Source organism: Onychomys torridus, chromosome 1 (genome assembly GCF_903995425.1).
Source record: "Onychomys torridus chromosome 1, mOncTor1.1, whole genome shotgun sequence".
Classification (NCBI taxonomy): Eukaryota; Metazoa; Chordata; class Mammalia; order Rodentia; family Cricetidae; genus Onychomys; species Onychomys torridus.
The window spans coordinates 3,831,594-3,856,673 of NC_050443.1; the positions used below are offsets into that span (position 1 = coordinate 3,831,594).

The following is a 25,080-nucleotide window of genomic DNA, read 5'->3' on the forward strand; positions in this document are numbered from 1 at the left end:
TCCTTGGTCGAATATTAGGGGTCACTTGTGTATACTATCATGTCATCTGCAAATAGCGAAAGCTTGACTCTTTCCTTTCCAGTTTGTATCCCCTTAATCTCCTTATGTTGTCTTATTGCCCTGCCTAGATTTCAAGTACTATATTGAGTAAGTATGGAGAGAGAAAACAGCCTTGCCTTGTCCCTGATTTTAGTTGAATCGCTTTGAGTTTCTCTCCATTTATTTTGATATTGGCTGTTGGTTTGCTGTGAATTGCCTTTATTATTTTTAGGTATGTTCACTGTATTCCTACTGCTTCAAGACCATTATCATGAAGGGGTAATGGATTTTGTCAAAGTCCTTTTCAGCATCTAGAGAGATGATCATGTGGTTTGTTTCTTTCAGTTTGTTTATATGGTGTATTTCATTGAAGGATTTGGTATGTTGAACCACCCTTGCATCCCTGGGATAAAGCCTACTTGATCATGGTGGAGAATTGTTTTGATGTGTTTTTGGAGTATATTTGCCAGGATTTCTTTTGTTTTTTTTATTATTATTGTATTTGTGTTTCACTTTTACACATCAGCCATGGGTTCCCCTGTCCTCCCCACTCCCGCTCCCACCCCCAACTCCCCCTATCCCCTCCTCTCCATTCCCATCTCCTCCAGGGACAAGACTCCCCTGGGGATTCTTTAAACCTGGTAGATTCAGTACAGGCAGGTACCAAAGGCTGTGGAGCCCCCAGCTGGATCAGGCCCTCTGGATAAGTGAGACAATTGAATATCTTGAACTGTTTGGGAGGCCTCCAGGCTGTGGGACTGGGACCTGCTTGCCACTATTTTATTGAGTATTTTTGCATCAGTGTTAATGAGGGAGATCGGTCTATAGTTCTCTTTCTTTGTTGCATCTTTGTTTGGTTTAGGAATAAGGGTAATTGTAGCCTCATAGAAGGAGTTTGGTAATGTTCCTTCTGTTTCTATTGTGTGGAACAATTTAAAGAGCATTGGTATTAACTCTTCTTTGAAGATCTGGTAGAATTCTGCTCTGAAACCATCTAGTCCTGGGCTTTTTTTGATTGAGAGACTTTTAATGACTGATTCTATTTCCTTAGGGGTTATTGGACTATTTAAATAGTTTATCTGTTCTTGATTTAACTTAGGTATGTGTTACCTATCCAGAAAATTACTTTTTTTTAAGATTTTCTAGTTTTTGGAATAGAGATTGTTGAAGTATGACCTGATGATTCTCTAGATTTCCTCATTGTCTGTTGTTATGTCCCCCTTTTCATTTCTGATTTTGTTAATTTGGGTGCTCCCTCTCTGTCTTTTGATTTGTTTGGATAAGGCCTTGTCTATCTTGTTGATTTTCTCAAAGAACCAACTCTTTGTTTCATTATTTTTTTGTAGTGTTCTCTTAGTTTCTATTCCATTGATTTTGGCTCTCAATTTGATTATTTCCTGGAGTCTATTCATGCCGGGTGACTTTGCTTCTTCTTGTTCTAGAGATTTCAGGTGTGCTGTTAAGTCACTAGTATGAGATTTCTCCAACTTCTTTATGTGGACATTTAGTGCTATGAATTTCCCTCTTAGCACTGCTTTCATAGTGTCCTATAATTTGGGGTATATGGTATATTCATTTTTGTTGATCTCTAGGAATTCTTTAATTTCTATCTTTATTTCTTCCTTAACACATTGGTGATTCAGTTGAGTATTATTCGGTTTCCATAAGACTGTAGGCTTGCTGTAATTTTTGTTGTTTTTGAAATCTAACTTTAAACCATGGTGGTCTGATAGATAGCAGGAGGTTATTCCAATTGTTTTGTATCTGTTGAGATTTGCTTTGTGGCCAAGTACATGGTTGATTTTAGAGAAGGTTCCATGGGGTGCTGAGAATCAGGTATATTGTTTATTGTTCAGATGGAATGTTCTGTATCAATTAAGTCCATTTGTGTCATAACATCTGTTCAGTTCTTTATTTCTCTGCTAAGTTTCGATTTTGGAGATCTGTCCAGTGGTGAAAGTGGGGTGTTGAAGTCTCCCACTGTTAATATGTGGGATTTTATATGTGATTTAAGCTTTAGTAATGTTTCTTTTATATATGTTGGGTGCCCTGTGGTTGGGGCATAAATGTTCAGAATTGAAACTTCATATTGGTGGATCTTTCCTTTGATGAGTATGTAATGCCCTTCTTGATCTTTTTGACTGATTTTAGTTTGAAGTCTATTTTGCTGGATATTAGGATGGCTACACCAGCTTGCTTTTTAAGACCATTTCATTGGAAAGTCTTTTCCAAGCCTTTTATTCTTAGGTAGTGTATGTCTTTCAATTTTGGGTGTGTTTCTTGTATACATCTGTTTGCTACATAGTGATTATATAGAGTTGTGTGTGTGTGTGTGTGTGTGTGTGTGTGTGTGTGTGTGTATGTGTGTGTGTGTGTGTGTAAACTTACTTTTGATAAAGCATGAGGAATTAGAGATCCTCAGGTGTGTAGGCTCCAGCTTATCATTCTCAGAATATAAATCTTCTGTCCAGAGTAATACACATGTACAGCACACACAGCTGGTTTGTTCTGTAATCACTGGCCATCAAGAAAGAATCATCATTTTTAGCCTGCTATTTTAAGAAGGTTCTAAATCCTTTTATGTGTGCACTGCCAGGTGCTCTGTGAGCTCACTGAGAATCAGGCTCTAGAGAAGGGTTTTTTTTTTTTACTCAAGTGGGGCACCGCCACTTGATTTCAACAGTCCTCTAACATCCCTTTCCCTGAATCAGGATGGGCTCTTTCTCTGTGACAGCACCACGTGAACAAGAAAACAGGCCAAGGGGAGAGGCATCATGACTTTCATCACAACTGATGGGAAAACCATTTCAAGGAGAGAGGTCTATTGTCTATCTCTAATATAATGATGTCTACAACAGAAACAGAAAATGGGCTGCTCATCCACCTACAGGATAGAGGGGAACGGGAACAAATGTCTAAAACTCCTCAGCTGTTGCCTCAAGATGACATTTTATCAGGGGTTTTCCTTGTCTTTCTGTTGGATGTTGTCAACTTCTGTTGTTTGATATTTTACTTTGATCCATCTGCTATTTATCATCAATGGAGACCACAAGCATGTGGATGTAAGAACATTTCCTGGACTGTACAATGCAGAAAGCATTGTTGAGTGACCTGTTTTATGTGATGTTTTCAGAGTAATATACAATGCTTCAGAATTGAATACTATGTATACTGGAAATATGAATTTATTGCTGTGATGTTCCACATATCCTTTGGAGCCAACATTGTTTTAACTGAATTTACTATTTTGCTCTATTTCATCATATTATGAAAGGAAAAATAACTAAATGGAAACAGGACATAGGAAAAAGATATTGTTGAAAAGGTCCAAGAATGAAAATATTTACAACAAAGAAAAAAGTGTAGAAAGGTTAACATGGCTGATGATTTCCCAGCATCAGGAAGAAAGTGTGAGAGCCTGACCACGTTATGAAAGTCTGAGTAAATTATGAATGGAGTGAAAGGTGAGATGTTGATATGTAATCTGTGATCATATCTTTGTAAGGTCAAAGTTCAATACATTGACTAAAAATGGGACTCTCTCCAAGTATGTGTCTTTCCTTGGTAAGTTTTACAAGTACTGCCTTAAAAGAACAAAATATTTGTGCAAGTGTTATGTATTAAAAGGGATTGGGCTTTATTATGTTTTAATTTCCAATACTGTCTAAATATTACCCAGTAGTTAGTAATACCAGCCTTGGAGAGATGACTGAGTGCTTAAGAGTGCTTGTTCCTCTTACAGAGGACCCGTGATTAGTTCACAGCAACTACATATGACTCACAGACATCCGTGGATCATGTTCTAGGGAAATCAGTGCCTTCTTCTGACCACTCAGGGCATTGGGATACATGTGGTACACATACAAATATCCAATTTAACATTCATACATACAAAATAAAATATAATTGTTTTCATTTGTTTCCTTTTATTGAAAATAGACTCTGTTCTCACTATATATTTTGATGATAGTTTCCCCTCCTTCTATTTAACCCTGTCCCCATCTCTGAATACACTCTTTCTGTCTCTCATAAGAAAATAATTGTCTTTTTAGAGATGAGACCCAAATGTGACCAAACATAATATACCAAGATAAAACAAAACAACCCATTATATTGTGACTCAATAAGGCATCTGCACAGAAAGAAAAGATTCCCAAGAGCTGGCATAGGAAGATCCACTTATTCCCACACTCAGGCGTCCTATAGAAATACTAAGCTAAAGGCAGTAATGTATATGCAGAAAACTTAGTGCAGTGCTTTGTAGTGTTCCTGGAGCTCCAAGGAGGGATTTGATGGGGACATCCCATGTAGAGCTCTGTGTTCCAAATGTTGTGAGTCTTGTGAATCATCAATACCAATAGCAGTTACACAACTCTTCCAATGATGCTGCACCTCTTCTACCTTCTGAAAAAGTTCCACTAACTTAGGAACAAGAATTCAAACACATGAGCCTATAGTGGCTGATCTCATTCAAACCACCACATATCTAAATCTAATCTTTCTACAACATGAAGAAATTGAGCAATTCTCAGATGTTGAGTCTAGCCACTGAGGTCAAAGGAAAATGATTGAGGAGTGTAATGGGTGGTCTTCTGATCCCATCACAAATACAAAGGCTTTGATGAGGATGCTGAAAACCTGTGAGCTTGGTTCTCCTAGTTCCCTGCCTAGGATGTTCCACTCCAATAACTCCTGCTTCTACATCACTCTCATCTCCTTCCAGGCTCCAGTCAAGGATCTCTTCCCTCCCTCTACCTGTAACACAAATGGAGCTTCAGTGTCTTTCTGTGATTTATTAGACAGATCTCTCTGAGGGATCCCATTCTCTCATACACAATGTCCCACATCAGGTATAAGGAAAAATAGGAGCTTTCTCCCCAAGAACATAGGGAAGTTGGGGAGTTAACTTAAGAGTAGGCATGGTCTTTCATGGTTTGCCCATGACTCCCCTTTGTAAGAGTCATGGTCTAGACCAGTGTCACCATGGTGCTTCTCCTGCACAGACACTGCCAGAGAGTGCAGCACATTCACACCTCAAATGAGAACCAGTTCACACCTGTTTAGAGGGGGAAGATAAAAACAAGGGGACACATATTGACTATGCAGTTCAGCCTAATGACATGGAAAATGAAAATAACCAGTTTCTTTCTTGGTTAAAACCAGGAATGTTGTGGATTCTGAGCACCATCACCGTCTCCAGATATCAAAGATGCCAGAAATGGCTGGGATCTCTGATCCCTGATCTGGTTCCTCCGTGATTCAGGGTTTCTACTTCAGAGGGGAGGATATTCAAGTAACAGTGAAGTCCATTAAGTGTAAACCTGGTCTAGGCTAATGAATAGAATCTCAGGCTTCTTGCTATCTAGTTCTTCTATCTTAAATTAACTCATCTCTATAAATCTATACCTTGCCACATGGCTCCTGCCTTACTGGTATCCTTACATCTTATTTCTCATGGTGGCGGCTGGCAGTGTCTTCTCCTCAGCTTTCCACATCCCAGAATTCTTTCTCCTTGTCCCGCTTATACCATACTTTCTGCCTGCATACTGGCCAATCAGCGTTTTATTTATTAACAAATCAGAGCAACACATTCAGAGCATACAGAACATCCCACAGCAGACTCCCCTTTGTCAGCATCAGTCTAGACCAGTGTCTCCATGGTGCTTCTCCTGCACAGAAACGAGCAGAGAGTGTGGCACATTCACACCTCGACTCAAGTAATTAGACAGAACCAAAGCATACCCACTGAAATCATCCTGATGTGAGGTCACATTTGTAAGCTTTATCTTTTTTTTTTTTTTAGATTATAAAACCTTCCTTTAATCAAGGTTAATAGCATAGAAGACATTTGTCAGGTAAAATGAAAAGTTTCCAACACATTGAAACATAAACCAATAAGTCACCATAAATACAATACCCAAGAGTAAAAACCACAACAGCAAATTCACACCATCCCTGTAACAGCCATGATCTGATTCTCACCTGCTTTCAAGGGATGGCAAATGTGGCCTGAAGGATAGAGTTGGGCTTTGAGGTCCCACTCATCTGACAGGACTGCAGCATTGGTGGATCTACTCAAGAAGCAAAGCAGGTACCAGCACATTTAAACAGTGTATTGAACAACCTTTAAATATCCAAGTGAGAAATAAGAAAGCAACATAATCACACTATCAGGAAGATCGTAGGAAGTAAGGAGAGCTGTACAAAGCTTACGGCTGAAAGGTGATTGGCCAGCTTCATTTCTTTGGCTTCTTGAGTAATGACTGCTGGAACAGTAAGATGTGAGGTTCTGGTTCATGGATCATATAATGGACCCATCCCTGACTCGGCTGAAAGCCAAGATTTCTCCATTCAGATTCAGACATCAAAAGGGTTTTAGGGACGAGCTTGGCTATGTCCTTGGGCAACATGGCATGCCAGTACTTGAACTCTTCCTCATTGTCATCGTATTTGTCCAAATAGTAAATTTGTTTGAGGGCACTCAACCCCATGCTACTGGCCTCCAGACAACTCCCAGCAGCATGCCTGTAAGCTTTATCTTGTAGACTGTATTTGTAATTCTCATCACATTTCTTAAGTGAACTCTCATCTCTGGTTGAGGCATGACAGGGAGGTTTTGTCTGCAAGCTCCCCACAATTTCTCCCTTACTTTTGATCTTTAGAGATCAACAGGATCCTTGATCTGTGCTCCTCTGCTCCTGAGAACCACAGACCACGGGACAAACACACAAGACAGCTTCACTGTGACTGCAAAATATTCAGTACTCATGGGTTGAAAAGGCTTTTTTATTGTGAAGGCATTTTGGCTCACTATGTAATCTCACCACTAGGGAGGCTGAGGCAAGAAGATTGCCATAAAATCTATGGTTTAGCTCCAGGTCAAGCTCTTAAGGGAGACCCAGTCTCACAGCTATTCTCCACAGGGTTTGAACACATTTTATCTCCATATTGATGTGTCAAATGATTTATACGTATTGTGACAAAGTTTTCAGTGGGTACACCTAAAGTTTACTTCAGGAAAGTGAGGTAAATACTTGTTATAGACTGATATCATAGAAATGTCATCATGTTTTACCCCTTGCTAGCTGTGAGGTGCCTTCAGGGCACTAGGCTCCGGATGGCAGGGGCATATGAGGGAGGCCAGGGTTGGGGTCCGCTGTCCTGTGTCCTGCAACCAACACTTCCATAGCACTGCCTTTCCCAGTCTCCCAGAAACTTCAATCCTGACTACAAAGCCTTAAAGACCCATTAAAATTCCTTTTTCTATTATTCTACTAACTCTTCACTTTTATTTCAGAATCAGTAGGATGCCCATCAGGGAAAGTTAAAAATTTGTAGGGAAATATCCCTCTCGGGAGAAGGGTTCATTTGAAAGCTGTGTAGTTAAAGTTGGTCTGTTTGTCTTTTTTTGCCTTATGCTATGTTCTTAAATGTCATTTAAACATGTCATGGAGACAAAGGCGAGTTAAATATTTTATCTCTATCACTCTTATTGCCTTTCAAGTCACCACGTGGCTAACCCCTTTTGGCAGGACCTCAAAAAATACCTCTGAGACCTCTGGCCACTAGATTAAAGGTTCACACAAGCTGATTATCCTTTTAATATAGATATCAATAAAGGTAATTTTTGCTGCTGTTCTATCTTACTAAAAGGTGTTTTTAGAGTTGGGGTCTCGGTCTCCCATTCCCTAGATTCAAGCATGGTGTAAAGTCTTTCTCTGTCTTGTGTCAGACTGAGCCTCCTGACATAAAGTCTAAAAATGGGGCCTGGAGAGATGGCTCAGCACATAAGAGCACTAGCTGTTCTTCCTGAGTTCAATTGCCAACACCTACATGGAGGCTCATAAGCATTTTTCATGAGATCTGGTGCCCTCTTCTGGCCTGCAGGTATACATGCAGGCAGAATATTGTATAAATTATAATGAAAGACTACTTTATACATAATAGATAACTAAAATATATATTTAAAAAAGACTTAAAATGGCACAGTCAAAAAATTAGACTTGGTTTATATAAATATTTTACATCTTCAAATTTACAAGTTCTTTTCATTAGATTTGGTTAAAAATCTATTAAATATATAAATAGGGTATAAAGTTTGAACCTTAAGTTTTAAAGATCTAAGCAAATGTCTTAGGGTATAAGAAGGTATCTTAAGATGTATAAATCAAGCTATAAGTATCTGAAGATGTGAAAGCTTAACTTGTGATAAAAGGATAACTTAAGTGTTTAAATATTTTAATAAATAAATACAAGTTGTTAATTGAAAGTTATTAAGGTATGTGAATACAAATTACAGAGATCTAAAGATGACAAGAGTGGGATTTTAAGGATCTAAAAAAAAGTGTTTGTTTGTTTGTTTGTTTTTTTAAAGATTCTTGGATAGATACAGTTTATAAAGACACAAAAATGCCCTAAGGTATATAATATGTTTCAGATTTCTCTCCTTCACCATTCCATTATTATATGAAGACTCACAAAATTCAGAGTTTCATCACTGGTCCTGGAGTTCTGATAAGCTGTCATAGGACTGACTACACATTGTGTAGTTACAAACTCAAGGTTTTACGTTTCCCTTAGTTTTTATCTAAATATTATCTTAAAACTACTTCTCATCAGACTCAAGACAAATGTATGTTGGATTCTCTGGACATAGGAAACAGTGTTCATGGTTTTTCACCATATCCCTTGCTATGGCCCCAAGGTGTAAATCTCTTCCAACTGTTTGAATGACGCCGTGAACTGCCTTTTCTACAGTGTGGATTCAATACAATGGTAATGCTGAGACATGGAAAAATGTTTATCTCCTTTGGTAAACTAAAATTTATATAAGCCTGTAGCATGAATCTTAACAGGTCTTATTAATAAAATCAAACCTTAGGCCAGTTATTGGGATGAATGCTGAAAGATCAGAGAGACAGGACAGGCCACAGTTTCCTCACCTCACCAGTTCCTCAGCTGGTCTTGTTTCCTCAGACTGGAAGCTTCTGTGTCCTCATCCCAGTGGCTCTCAGCTGAACTGCTGCTAGAAGCCTGAAAGCTTAACCAGCCAAATGCTTCTAGTTTCTGGCCCTCATGCCTTATATACCTTTCTGCTTTCTACCTTCACTCCCTGGGTTTAAAGGCATGTGTCACCATGCTTGGCTTGTGTCACCAAGCTATCCTTGTGGCCTTGAACTCACAGAGATCCAGACAAATTTCTGCCTCTGGAATGCTAGGATTAAAGGCGAGTGCTACCACTGCCTATCCTCTATGTATAATATTGTGGCTGTTCTGTCTCTGACCCCAAATAAGTTTATTAGGGTACACAATATTTTGGGGAATATAATACCACCAAATAAGCCACTTGAATCAAAGTCATAAGGCTTGGATCCACCTGTCAACACATCAAATAAAAAGGGTTCCAAATGTAAGATTTTATCTTAAGCTCCTGAATTTTAATTTCTGCCCACTCTATATCTTAACAGATTTCCACCTGGCTGACAATCACCATCCAAAAAATACCTACAAACTGCAGCCTACTGAGTTCTGGACTTACTAAAAACAACATAAACCGATCTAGCAGATATAAATGCTCCCTGTCCCTTAACCTGAGGAGCTCATCTGATAAATGTTCCATGCCCATCCTTTGACTAGCTTCTCAGCCTTCCTAGGCTCTGACAACCTATGCGTTGGTTCAGCTGAAAGCAGCTATGGAAGGCATCCTCCCTGTCCCTATAACAGCTGCTAGATAGATTGAGACAAAAGGAAACTCCCTGAAACAAGAGACAAAATATCTATAATGCCAATTGACATACAAAAAATCCCTAAATTTATCAATAGGTTGATTCATTCATTAAAATAGTTGTTAAAAGAGAGTACCTGCCCAGAAACCAGGTAACTTCCTGGAATTTTTGTGTTGTAGTTTTTAAAAGATAACACCTGTCCAAGGAACAGGTAAATTCCTAGGACTCTAGGAATTGTACTTTTAAATATAACATAGGCTTAGCAAAGGTTATGGTGACATGAGTTTTGTCCACAGAAACTCCAAAACATATAAATCAAAGCCACACAACTAAGAAGTTTCCAAATGACAGTTCTGACTAGATTCTATTTTGGTCAATGTTGAAATTTTTAATAAAAGCTAATTTTTAACTCTACTTTCTGTCCCTAATATATATCTGTGTCAAACCTGGGACAAGAGGCTGAGGTGCCTATTTAGTACATCAAATCTGGGCCTGGCTGCCAGAACCTTCCAATGTTCCTCAGTCATTACCTGTTACAGGATATGGCTCACATACCCTGTCCTAAATTTAAAATTTATAAAAACTAACAATGGTCCACTTAAAAAACAAAAACAAGCATCTAAATTTCCAACATAGTATTGGCAATGCCAATGACCACCCTAAAACTATTCTTCATGTACAAAAACTGCAAATACCCTCTCATCTGGGTACGATGGCATTATCCCATGGATGGAATATGGAAGGGACCCAACCCTCTCCTGAATGCAGGAAAAGGTTCCTTTGCTTGTGTTTTCTCCATAGAAAGGATCTACTGAGGCCTATTTGGAGCCCAGCCAGAAATTTCCAACATCACTTTGCCAACCAGAAAGATGTCTTGCCAATCAATGACTGGTCAGGAACAGAGGAGATGGATATAATGCCACTCCTTCCAGAACAACAAAATCTGGTCACCATTGCCAATGCCATATGCATTCTGCCACAGAACTCTCCCTCTCTGCTATTTTAATGACAGTCTTTGTTCTATTACAGGCCTGACCTGCCACTACTTAACCCCCTAATTCTCAACCCTACACTCACCACTGGTGTTTTGTCCATGCAGAAAACCTATGAGGAGAAGAAAACCCCATGAGATTGAATCCATGAATAACAACAACCAAGGATGCTGGTCCTGTTTCGAGCTCTAACTAACAATCTCATTACTACAGACGACCCCTGGAATGGAAGACAAAGAACAGGAGTCGTGGGAAAACTACAACACACAGGTATGCTGCACATCCTCTGCTGAGATTCCTCTTTGTCCACACCTGGTGTGGGTCTCCCAGTCCACAATAACCATGAAATTGTCTTCAACAGGAGACACAACTAAGAAGAAATGCTCAGTCCACCCTGGCCACAGTTGGTTCAATATGTTGTTAACGTTCTCCTTTTCACCACCCACCCCGATGCCTCTAACTGCTTCTCTAGTGCATCCAGCAATAGACCTCTGCTGACAGCTGTGCTGGTCAATACTCTCTCCTTTACCCCAGGACCCATGTCTCACTACCATCATTCCTTCCATGGACTGCTCTCCCCCCCTTTTTTTGGTATAAGGGGGAAATGTCCTCATGAATAGACAACCCCTCTCAGGGTTTTGCATGCCTGTTGTGATTTTTTCACCGAGCTGTCTATATGAGGAGAAAGAAGCAACACTGTTGTTAGCCAAAAAGGAGAAACATTCTTCCCTCCACTGGTAGAAACAGGACTTGTCATCTCCCTTGAATCTGCCAGGGCTATAACAACTGCCATCATCCAGACACATCCTTTGGCTGGAGACTTCAGACACAGACTTGATCAGACAATGACATCTACAGCTGAGAGCCTCCAGTCACTCCAAAGACAGATAAATTTGTCCTGCCATGGGATTGTGCTCCACAATAGAAGAACACTAGATATAATGACTGCTGAACATGGGGAGATTGCTTGGTATTGGGGGAAGAATGTGGCTTCTGTGTAAACAAGTCAGATGTTAAACTAATGATACCACCATCAAAATACTCACTAGACCTGTTCTCTAAATTCCAGCAACAGGGTAAGTTAGCTGGTTCCATACACACTTATATTCTTGCATCCTACTTTCTATCTGAGCTGTTTTATTTGGATAATTGCCCCCTGCCTTATTCATTTCCTCTGGTGACAGATCACCACCATTGCTAAAATTATCAACAATCAGTTCATGGTTCACTACCAGACCCTGGTGCAAGAATGATAAGTGGCGCTGGTTACCAGTGCTGATTGCCAAGTGGAAAGGTCACAGTCATGACTACCCCAGTATCAGTATCAGAGCTTTATTTAAGAGAAAAAGGGGGCAGGGAACAAGAGAACCAGACAAGGGGAAGGAACATGTGCATAGAGTGAGAGAACAATGGTGGGAGAAAGAGAGAACAGAATAGAGAGAGGAGGTAGGGTCTGTGTCCAGATCTTTAAGTCACAGGTAGGCTTACGGAGCTACACCATGTATGTGCATATTACATGACCACACTGTGCATATGTAATCACCAGTGCATACTGATGACATAAGATGTAAGACCCCTGTCTAGCTCCTGAACTGCACATGTGCAGTCATGCAGCTGGAACATGGCAGAATCCCAGCACCTGGAACATTCTAACACAGGTGACAGGTTCCTCAAGATTTACAATGACACCTCTCCATTAAAAAATAAAAACAGGTGGATGTTTGAAGCCATGGCTAGCTGGTCAAGATCCCAGTATGCCATAAGCTTAGAATGTTTTTCCATAAGCTTGGTAAAATGGAGCTCCCTCCCTCTAGCAGACTTTCTTGCTCTCTACCTAACCTTATCTGGAGAATGTCCCTGGGTCTAGAGGACTGAACTGACCTAAAAGCTGTCTCTAAAACCAGATGCCTGATTCATCTTTAACTTTACCCTTGACACAGACTCCTGCTAGAAGACTTGTACTAGGGTCTCTGCTTTAGGACCCTACTGCCACATACTCAGCCTTGTGATAGGAGTGTGCCACTTAATGCAAACTAAAGTTTTTCCTCAGGCTTCCCAATCATATATATTCCTTATGCTTTGGAATAAAATTGAGCTAATTCACCAAAATCATTCTCTCAAAGGGCTGTCTCTGTTCATACTCATGGGTCGCCAAAGCTTTCTGTTACCCCTTGTGCCTCTTCACCTCTTGATCTGATGGTCAATAGGTCCAGAGGAAGAGGACCCCAACAAAAGTCATCATTTTGTACTTTCTATTTTTGGTCTAGTTATCTTTCCTAATTTTAGTAATATTGATCAAGGATAATCATTGTACAAATAATATTAGAGTGACACAGAAGTTACTTAAAGAAAAACTCATTCTATCCAAGACAGTGGAATGTTTGGCCTGACTGGAGACTCAACATTCACATCACATGGGTCAAACACTTGGCCAGGAGATTTTGCCCCAAGAAGGAAGGACCACTCCTAGGAAAGCTGGCTCACCTTAGGCAATGCTGAAGAAGACATTTGAAAAAAAATGACATTGATGAAATATTGTACTTTTCCTTCCCATATTCCCACACCCTATCACAGGCTCTTACAGAGCACAGCCATGATGCTCTGAATTGTACTTCTTTCTTCTTATGCTCTAAGCATGAATGTCACAATGGTTTTAGTTTATTAGTATGTGTTCAAGCCCCACTCCCCACCTTGGGGCTTTCTGCCACTGTATGACTCATCTCTGTTCTGGCTTGCCTCAAGTTCATGGCTCTTTCCCAATATTTTTGGGCCACAGATGGGAATATACCAGTCACCTATGACATGTTGAAGGTCTTCCTGAAAGATTTCATGCCAGCATGGTTTTGCAAGTGTGAAACAGTACTGCACAATGAAGCACCTTGGAAATACATTCAATAAACCCCTTGATCTACCATGGAGTGCAGCTCTCCACATCCGTTGATAACAGAAACTCAAAACTTAGATGCTCCCAAAGGAAATGTGGAAAACTTACTCTGACTTCTGGCAGCTATTCCTAAGCATCCAACAAAGTCCTAAACATTATCATTAACCACCAGAAGGTGCCCCAGCTCCCATCCGGCCCGGAACTCCCACCTGGCCAGAAGTGAGTGCCTGGGGTCACATCCAGAGAGGCCTACCCTTGGTCAAATCTCTGGGCACCAGCCATTCCTGGGAAGACCTTCCCAACTTGGCCCCAGGTTCTGGCCATCAGGTGGGCCCCAGTGGAAGGTTCCTCTTTCCCAAGACCCCAGGCAGACTCTGCAATCTCCATGCCCTGCCCCCACACCCATCCACCCGAGACCCCCGCCACTTCCTGAGACTTGGAGACCAATCCCCTGCTCCCATCCAGCCCAGAGCTTCCATTTGGACCAGAGAGAGACTTTCTGAATCTGTCAGCTCTGTCTGGACCAAGTACACTGATAAGATCAAGAACAAATCCACGAGAAGACAGGCAGACATCAAGGTAAAAGAACATATAACAAAATAAAGAGCAACACAGCATCACCAGAACCTAGCCCTCCTCCAACAGCTAGACATGAACATCAAAGCATAGAAGAAGCAGAAGAAAACAACCTTATGAATAACATCATGAGGATTCTAGAGGCTTATAAGCAAGAAATAAAAAATGAAATGGAGGAACAGACAAACAAAAAATGGGAAGAATACTAGAAAAAAACTAGAGGAAAGGACAAATAAAGCAGAAGAAAACAATAAATCCCTGAAAGAAAATCATGAAAAAGCAATGAAATAGATTAGGGAAACAGTTCAAGACCTGAAAAGGGAAATAGAAAAAAATGAAGAAAACACAAGCAGAGGGAATGCTGGAAATAGAAAATCTGAGTAAATGAACAGGAACTTCACAGGCAAGTATAACCAACACAATGCAAGAGATGGAAGAGAGGATCTTTGGTGTTGAAGATACAGTAGAAGAAATAGATTCATCAGTCAAAGAAAACATGAAAGCCAACAAAGTCATGACCCAAAATGTCCAAGAAATTTGGGATACCATGAAAAGACCAAACCTACAAATAATAGGGATAGAGGAAGGAGAATAATACCAACTCAAAGGCACAGAAAGTTTATTAAACAAGATCATAGAAGAAAATTTTCCCAACATAAAGAAGGAAATGCCTATGAAGATACAAGAAGCCTATAGAACACCAAACAGACTAGACCCCCCAAAAAAGTCCCCTTGCCACATAATAATAAAACAACTAAACATACAGAATGAGAAAGAATATTAAGAGGAGCAAAGGCAAAAGGCCAAGTGACTTATAAAGGCAAACCCATCAGAATAACACCAGATTTCTCAATGGAGACATTGAAAGCCAGAAGGACCTGGACAGATGTAATGGAGACACTAAGAGACCATGGATGCCAGCCTAGATTAATATATTCAGCAAAACTTTCAATCATCATAGACAGAGTGAATAAAACATTCCAAGACAAAGCCAGATTTAAAAAATACTTATCCACAAACCCAGCCCTACAGAAAGCACTAGAAGGAAAATTCCAACCTAAGGAAGTCAGATACACCCTCAAAAACACATGCAATAGATAATACCACAGCAATAAACCATAAAGAAAAGAAGTACACACATACTACCACCGGAAAAAAAAATAATATGAATGAACAATCACTGGTCATTAATATCCCTTAAGATCAATGGACTTAATTCACCTATAAAAAGACACACGCTAAAAGAATGGATACACAAGCAGAACAGATATTTCTGTTTCATACAAGAAACACATCTCAAATTCAAGATACACACTACCTAAGAATAAAAGGCTTGGAAAAGACTCTCCAATCAAATGGTCTTAAGAAGCAAGGAGCTGGGTAGTGGTGGCACATGCCTTTAATCCCAGCACTAGGGAGGCAGAGCCAGGAAGATCTCTGTGAGCTCAAGGCCAGCCTGGGTAACCAAGTGAGTTCCAGGAAAGGCACAAAGCTACACAGAGAAACCATGCCTCAAAAAACCAAAAAAGAAGAAGAAGAAGAAGAAGGAGGAGGAGGAGGAGGAGGAGGAGAAGTAGAAAGAAGAAGAAGAAGAAGAAGAAGAAGAAGAAGAAGAAGAAGAAGAAGAAGAAGAAGCAGCAGCAGCAGCAAGCAGGTGTAGCCATCCTAATATCCAGCAAAATAGACTTCAAACTAAAATCAATCAAAAGAGATCAAGAAGGGCATTACATACTCATCATAGGAAAGATCCACCAAGATGAAGTTTCAATTCTGAACATTTATGCCCCCAAAACAAGGGCATCCACATATGTAAAAGAAACATTACTAAAGCTTAAGTCACATATAAAACCCCACACAATAATAGTGGGAGACTTCAATACCACACATTCACCACTAGACAGATCTCCCAAATAGAAACTAAACAGAGAAATAAAAGGACTTAACTGATGTTGTGACTCAAATGAACTTAATCAATATCTACAGAATATTCCATCATAAAAAAATAGAATATACGTTCTTCTCAGCACCCCATGGAACGTTCTCTAAAATCGACCACATACTTGACTACAAAGCAAATCTCAACAGATACAAAACAATTGGAATAACCTCCTGCAATCTATCAGACTACCATGGTTTAAAGTTAGATTTCAACAAAAACAAAAACTATGGAAAACCTACAATCTCATGGAAATTGAATAATGCTCAACTGAATCACCAATGGGTTAAGGAAGAAAAAAGAAAGAAACTAAAGACTTCCTAGAGATCAATGAAAATGAATACACCACATACCCAACCTTATAGGACACTATGAAAACAGTGATAAGAGGGAAATTCATAGGAGTAAATGCCCACATAAAGAAGTTGGAGAAATCACACGCTAGTGACTTAACAGCACACCTGAAAGTTCTAGAACAAGAAGAAGCAAAGTCTCCCAGGAAGAATAGATGACACTAAATTATCAAATTGAGAGCTGAAATCAATAAAGTAGAAGCAAAGAGAACAATACAAAAATTAATGAAACAAAGAGTTGGTCCTTTGAAAAGATCAACAAGATAGACAAGCCCTTACCCAAACCAACAAAAAGACAGAGAGAGAGCATCCAAATTAACAAAATCAGAAATGAAAGGGGGAAATAACAACACACAATGAGGAAATCCAGAGAATCAGCAGGTCATACTTCAAAAACCTCTACTCCACAAAACTGGAAAATCTAAAAGAAATGGATAATTTTCTGGATAGGTACCACAGACCTAAGTGAAATCAAGACCAGAGAAACTATTTAAATAGTCCAATAACCCCTAAAGTAATAGAATCAGTCATTAAAAGTCTCCCAACCAACAAAAGTCCAGGGCCAGATGGTTTCGGGACAGAATTCTACCAGATCTTCAAAGAAGACTTAATACCAATACTCTTTAAATTGTTCCACACAATAGAAACAGAAGGAACATTACCAAACTCCTTCCATGAGGCTACAATTGCCCTGATTCTTAAACCAAACAAAGATGCAACAAAGAAAGATAACGACAGACAAATCTCCTTCATGAACATAGATTCAAAAATACTCAATAAAATACTGGTAAACAGACTCCAAGAACACATCAAAGCAATTATCCACCATGATCAAGTAGGCTTCATCTCAGGGATGCAAGGATGGTTCAACATACAAAAGTATGTCAATGTAATACATCAGACAAACAAACTTAAAGAAAAAACACACATGATCATCTCACTAGATGCAGAAAATGCATTTGACAAAATCCAACACCCCTTCATGATAAAGGTCTTGGAGCAATCGAGAATATAGGAAACATACTTAAACATGATAAAGGCAATCTACAGCAAGCCAACAGACAATATCAACTTAAATGGAAAGAAACTCAAAGCAATTCAACTAAAATCAGCAACAAGGCAAGGCTGTCTGCTCTCCCCATACTTATTCAATATAGTACTTGAATTTCTAGCCAGAGCAATAAGACAACATAAGGAGATTAAGGGGTACAAAATGGAAAGGAAGAAGTCAAGCTTTCCCTATTGCAGATGACATGACAGTATATATGTGTGACCCCCAAAATTCAACCAAGGAACTGATACAGCCTATAAACAACTTCAGCAACATAGCGGGATACAAGTTCAACTCAAAAAAATCAGTAGCCCTCCTATATACAATAGATAAACAGGCTGAGAAGGAAGTCAGAGATACCTTTACAATAGCCACAAATTAAATAAAATACATTGGGTTAACTCTAAGTAAGCAAGTGAAGGACCTATATGAGAAGAACTTTAAGTCCCTGAAAAAAGAAATTGAAGAAGATGTCAGAAAATGGAAAGATCTCCCATGCTCATGGACAGGCAGGATTAACATAGTAAAAATGGCAATCTTACCAAAAGCAATCTACAGATTCAATGCAATCCCCATCAAATTACCAACACAATTCTTCACAGACCTGAAAAGAATAATATTCAACTTCATATGGAAAAACAAAAAACCGCACAATAGCCAAAAGTATCCTGTACAATAAAATAACCTCTGGAGGCATCAAGATCCCCGACCTCAAGCTCTACTATAGAGCTACAATAATAAAAAAAAGCTTGTTACTGGCATAAAAATCGACATGTGGAGCAATGGAATCGAATTGAAGACCCTGACATTAACCCACACACCTATTAACATATAAATTTTGACAAAGAAGCCCAAACTGTACAATGGAAAAAAGAAAGCATCTTCAACAAATGGTGCTGGCATAACTGGATGTCAATGTGTAGAAGGCTGCACATAGATCCATATCTGTCACCATGTACAAAACTTAAGTCCAAGTGGATCAAATACCTCAACTTAAATCCACTTACTCTGAACTTGATAGAAGAGAAAGTAGGAAGTACTCTTGAATGCATTGGCACCAGAGATCACATTCTAAATATAACACCAGAAGGACAGACACTGAGAGAAACAATCAATCAATGGGACCTGTTGAAACTGAGAAGCTTTTGTAGAGCAAAGGACACGGTCAATAGGACAAAGCGACAGCCTACAGAATGGGAAAAGGTCTTCACCAACCCCACATCTGACAGAGGGCTGATATCCAGAATATATAAAGAACTCAAGAATTAGACATCAAAATGCCCAACAGTCCAATTAAGAAATAAGCTATAGAACTAAATAGAGAATTCTCCACAGAGGAAGTTCAAATGGCTGAAAGACATTTAAGGAATTGCTCAACATCCCTAATTATCTGGGAAATGCAAATCAAAACGACTCTGAGATACCACCTTATACCTGTCAGAATGGCTAAGATCAAAAAACACAGAAGACAGCTTATGCTGGAGAGGATGTGGAGCAAGGGGAACTCTCCTCTACTGCTGGTGGGAATGAAAGCTTGTACAGCCACTTTGGAAATCAATGTGGTGCTTCCTTAGAAAATTGGGAATCCATCTCCCCCAAGACCCAGCTGTAGCACTCTTGCACATATACCCAAGGAATGCTCAATCATACCACAAGGGTATTTGCTCAGCTATGTTCATATCAGCATTGTTTGTAATAGCCAGAACCTGGAAACAACCTAGATACCCTTCAACTGAAGAATGGATAAAGAAAATGTGGTATATATACACAATGAAGTATCCATCAGCAGAGAAAATCAATGACATCATGAGTTTTGCAGGCAAATGGATGGATCTAGAAAAAATCATCCTTGAGTGAGGTAAGACTCAGAAAGACAAGCATGGTATGCTGTACTCACTCATAGGAGGATACTAGATGTAAAACAAAGATGACTAGACTGCTACTCACAACTCCAGGGAGGCTACCTAGAAAACAGGACCCTAAGAAAGACACAGGGATCGCCCAATGACAGAGAAATAGATGAGATCTACATGAACAACCTGGACCTGAGTGGGGGTAATGAAGGGCAAGTTTCGAGGGAAAGAGAACTTAGGGGAGCAGGAGATCCCAGCTGGATCAAGAACAGAGAGGGAGAACAAGGAATAAGAGACCATGGTAAATGCAGACCACATGAGAATAGGCAGAAGCAGAGTGCTAGAGAGGTCCCCAGAAATCCACTAAGATACCTCCAGTATAGACTACTGGCAATGGTTGAGAGAAAGCCTGAACTGACCTACTCTGGTGATTGTATGGCCAAACACCCTAACTGTTGTGTTAGAAATCTCATCCAATGACTGAGGGAGTGGATGCAAAGATCCATGGCCAGGCCCCAGGTGGTGCTCTAGGAATCCAATTGGCAAAAAAGAGGAGGGATTGTATGAGTGAGAATTGTTGAGACCTAGATTGGGAAAAGTACAGGGACAAATAGCCAAACTAACGGAAACACATGAACTATGAACCAATAGCTGAGGAGTCCCCAACTAGACCAGGCCCTCTGGATAAGTGAGACAGTTGGTTAACTTGAACTGTTTGGAAGGCACCTAGGCATTGGAACTGGGATCTGTCCTTAGTGCATGAGCTGGCTGTTTTGAACCTGGGACTTATGCAGGGACATTTCGCTCAGCCTAGGAGGAAGGGACTGGGCCTGCCTGGACTGAATGCACCAGGTTGAGCTGAATCCCCAGTGGAGTCTTTGCCCTGGAAGAGATGGGAATGGGGTTTGGGGTGGTGGCAAGGAAAGGGGTGGAGGCGGGAGGGGGTAGGACAGGGGAACCCATGGCTGATAAGTAAAATTAAATTAAATTATAAAATAAAATAAAAATAAACAATCAGAAGGTAAAAATTGTGATTTGACCTCAGGACCAATTATTTTCCTTCATTGGAGGTATCCTAAAGTCTCCATGAAAACACTGTCATTGACATCACAATTGACAAAGTAATGCACTCACTGAGGGATGTTAGTCTAGATAAATAGCCCTTTTATGAGCTATAATTCTATGACCTGGTACTCTGGGTTCATTCAGTCATCTGAAAAATGCACCATGGAAAATATTGGAGATGTAAGCATTTTCTTGAATCTGTGTCAGGGAAATAGATACACATGGAGAAGTCAGAGCTGTGTTTCTTCAGTAAGCATTCAGGAGCTGGCCTTCATCCCTGTGAGCATCTCCATCCTGACGTGCCTGGACAGGTAGAATTCTTGCAACTGTAGATATCTGCTTAAAGTTCTCTTCTCCCTACTGCAGCTCTTAAAGGTTAGAACAGCTGCTTTTTGTCTCTTATTCACCTAATGTTGTCAATGACTTCTTCATCCCGAGGAAATATCTGTTTCACAGATTAGTACTTAGTTGAAAATGACATTTAATGTGACATCTATATATGGGATAACTGATTTTATCTGATGGGCATAGACTGACTGTTCCTTTGGAAAACAATATTCAAAGTAAGTTCTTTCTCAACAAAAGCTTTCAAAGATATGTTTCAAAAACTCTCCAGTTTCAGGAGAATCTGTCTGGGCAAATGGTTTTACAGTGATGGTTTATCAACACATTTTGAGTGTGGCTAAGGGAGGCTGGTGATGGCTCAGTTGCAACTTCAGTTTCTGCTACATAATTAAAATAGTTAACACACAGAAAATTATGAATAAAAGAAATACTTTGGTGTCTGGGGATTTTTTCCATATATATGTGTAAAAATAAAAGAAATACTTTGGTGTCTGGGGATTTTTTCCATATATATGTGTAAATTGAGTTATTTATATATTTTGAAAATTAGCCTGCTGTGAGATGTAGGGTTGGAAAAGATCTTTCCCATTCTGAAGGCTGCTGTTTTGTCCTACTGACAGTGTCCTTTGGCTTACAGAAGCTTTTCAGTTTTGTTAGGTCTTCTTTATGAATTGTTGATCTTAGTGCCTGCACTATTGGTCTTATATTCAGGAAATGATCTCCTGTGCCAATCTCTTCACGGCTATTCCCCACTTTCTCTTCTATCAGGTTCAGTGCAGTTGAACGTATGTTGAGGTCTTTGATCCACTTGGACTTGAGTTTTGTTCACGGCTATAAATATGGATCTATTTGCAATCTTTCACATGCTGATATCCAGTTAGAGTAACAAAACCTACTGAAGATGCTTCCTTTTTTCCATTGTATAATTTTGGCTTTGTGTCAAAATCAGGTGGCCACATGTGTGTGGATTTATTTAGGGATGTACAATTCCATTAATCAATGTTTCTGTTTTATGCCAATACCATGTGGTTTTTATTTCTATTGTCCTGTAGTACAGCTTGTAATCTGGGATGATGATACCTCCCAAAGTTCTTATATTGTACAGGATTCTTCTAGGTATCCTGGGTTTTTTGATTTTCCATATGTAGTTGAGTACTGTTCTTTCAAAGTCTGTAAGGAATGGTGTAGGGATTTTTAACAGGGATTTTGTTGAATCTGTAGATTTCTTTTGGTAGTATAGTCATATTTACTATGTTAATTCTACCAATCCATGAGCATGTGAGATCTTTCCATCTTCTGACATCTTCTCTAATATCTTTCTTCAAAGACTTGAAGTTATTGTCTTCTTACAGTCTTTCACTTGCTTGGTTAGAGTTACACCAAGATATTTTGTATTAGTTGTGGCTATTGTGAAGGGTGTTGTTTCCTTGATTTCTTTCTCATCCCATTTATTATTTGTATATAGGAGGGCTACTGATTTTTTGAATTAATACCATATCCAGTCACTTCTCTAAACGTGTTTATCTGCTGAAGGAGTTCCCTAGTAGAACTTTTGGGGTTGATATATATATATTTGTGATCAGAAAACTAGTTACTTTTTTGAAATATTTTGTATTCCATCACTTTGATGATCTGTATAACATTTTATCAAAAGATGTTGTGTTCTTTTTTGCTACTTACCTTATTTACATGATTTTATAAATTATAAATTTGTATTCTTGTCCTTTTCAAGATATAGTAATTTTACTTTATACATCTAGTGTTTTAACTGCCTGTATGTCTGGCACCACATTTGTGCAGTGCCACAAAAGTTGTGAGAGGGCATTCAATTTGGGGAACTGACGTTACAGATGAATGTTAACGAACTGTGGGTGCTGGATTTGAACATGAGTCTTGCAAAGAGCCATCTCTCTAACCTCCAATGTGTATTTCTTAACATGCTGTTTAAAATTTAGGGAAGATGTTGCATTCAAAGGATGCAAATGTGTCTTCCTATGTTCACTATTCATATATCCATAAGCCATACTGTGTTACACTGGGTGTCATGTTGACCAAAAAAAATACAGTTCTAACACTAATACACTTCCATCATGAGGCCAGGGTAAGCACATGAAAGATAAAGGAATAGTCTGAGTTGTCTATGCAGTGTTCTCCAGACAGGCTCCTGGGCTGTGATGCAGTAGTGTCTCCCTTCATACAAATAAAGACTCAAATCATTCATTATGCACAGACCATTGATAAGTATTTTGAAGTCAGCAGTGCTCCTCCTGGTCATCACTCCAGTGTGCACAGATGACCTCTCCATTACCTCTCAAGTAAAGCTCTAACAACCACTGAGGAATTGACTCTTCAGATGCTCCTGCTTTTCCAGGTTGGGATTGGATTCCAAGCAACGTTATGGTTTTTGTTCCAAGTAACCCTCCAACTAACCTGAAATGCAAAATTGAATTCTTCATTCACCTGGTGTCTCAAAGCACAAACATGTTTCCCACCTGTGTCCTGAGCATCCATCAGTTTGTCCCCCTTGCTCCTTGTCACTACGGTACGTTGATGCCTCAAGAAAGAGCCACTAATGTCCAGAGATATACTTGTTACAGTTGTTGGTTGTTCAGTGTTTTAAATAATGTCCACATTCCAATCAAAGTCACTGGTCCACAGAGCACAGGCAATGACGCTAGCAATAACAGCAAGTGGGTCTGCTCCACATCTGGATTCATTGTAGGTCTGGTCATCTTGCCACATTCAGCAGCATCATGGCCTGGAGTAGTGTCTCCATGGTACCTCTCCTCCATAGACATCGCCAGCTAACATAGCACATCCTCACTCCCAATCAGGACCTCAGAGGCCATGCTGAGACCAGAGCTGCCCACACTGTCTTGATGCTTGTGCTCACATTTGTTGGTTTGTACCTCCTAAATTTTATTTGTACCATCTTTCAGTCTTTTTTAATGGACTCTCCTGTCTGGTTGAGGCATGTAGGTGAAGCTTTGATTGCAGGCTTTCCCACTGTTTCTCCCTTCCTCTTGATCTTTAGGGATCCAAGGATACGTTCAGTGATATTAAGCTGCTGAAAACCACAATCAAAAGGCTAAACACAGAAAACAGCTTTACCAACAGCCATAAACACTCTATAGTAAATAAACATTTGAAAAATCCATCTTTACAAAAGTGGCATTGTGACTCTCTGCCGGCATTCTAGCCCTGGGAATATTAAGCCAGGAGAACTGCAATGTAATTAATATTTCTCAGAGCCACAGAATGAGATACTGGACAACCTCTTATAAAGAAACTTAGTGTCATAACACTCTAAACACCTACAACCATAAAGAAAGTAGAACATGGAAAAGAATGAACAAAAGAAAGAAAGAAATTAATTCAATGAAGGATTGAAAGAAAGAAGAGCCAGTTATGACGTAACTTTGCACTTACTTTATGTAGTCAATGTGTTAGTCTTGATGTGTTAGAGGATCCCATGTATCTCAATAGATCCATGTACTTGATCATCTTTCCTCTTCCAGTGGGACCCTGCAAACATGACTAGTTTGTCATGTGAACAGTTTATACCAATATTTTCTCATGTAAACAAGGCTAATAACCTTACATATTGGTATGTTGTTTTCAATGGACTGATGTAAATTTTATGGTTGAAACAGAGATCTGTGCTTGTCCTAGACACATATAAGATACCAGAACAATAAATATATGTTCTCCTACCCTTTGTGTCTTTGTTTCCCATGTATTTATCTGAAATGACACCATGTTGGATAGGGAGAGGATGGTGCATTGAAAGGTTCCTTCTCACACATCCAGGTAAACATTCTTTCATTTTCCCTAAAGAAATGTGGTATGGGTATAAATATCAATAAATATGTGGAAGCTTCATTTCTGGGATTCGTCCCATGAGTTTTTACAGTTCATCACTGAAAATCAAAATGAAGACCCTGGTTTCTTATGAAGTCTTACAGAACCTCATCCTACCCTAATTCTTCTCTTTCTCCTGGTAGAATATTCTATGGTTGATTTCATCACACTTTATCCTTTTAATATTACATTTTTCAGTTATTGGTGAGTCTTTTGGGAATTGAGGGTGACCCACAGAATAATCATATCATCATTAGACCAACTGTAGACCCTTTCATTAGATATTGAAGAATGATTTGATAATTCTAACTCACTTCCAATATAAGATACTCTGCTGTAGGTTTCTCTCAGCAGCAGCAACAATAATCGGACAAGGAAGAGTGTAGCTCTATCCTAAAAT

The 25,080-nt window shown here is 39.5% G+C and overlaps 2 pseudogenes; one reads left to right on the forward strand and one right to left on the reverse strand.

Annotated features, from left to right (window-relative positions):
- Window positions 1–6,275: 6,275 nt before the first annotated feature.
- LOC118594164 lies at window positions 6,276–14,027 on the reverse strand (annotated as a pseudogene).
- Window positions 14,028–20,636: 6,609 nt separating this feature from the next.
- Window positions 20,637–23,890, forward strand: LOC118594198 (annotated as a pseudogene).
- Window positions 23,891–25,080: the final 1,190 nt, after the last annotated feature.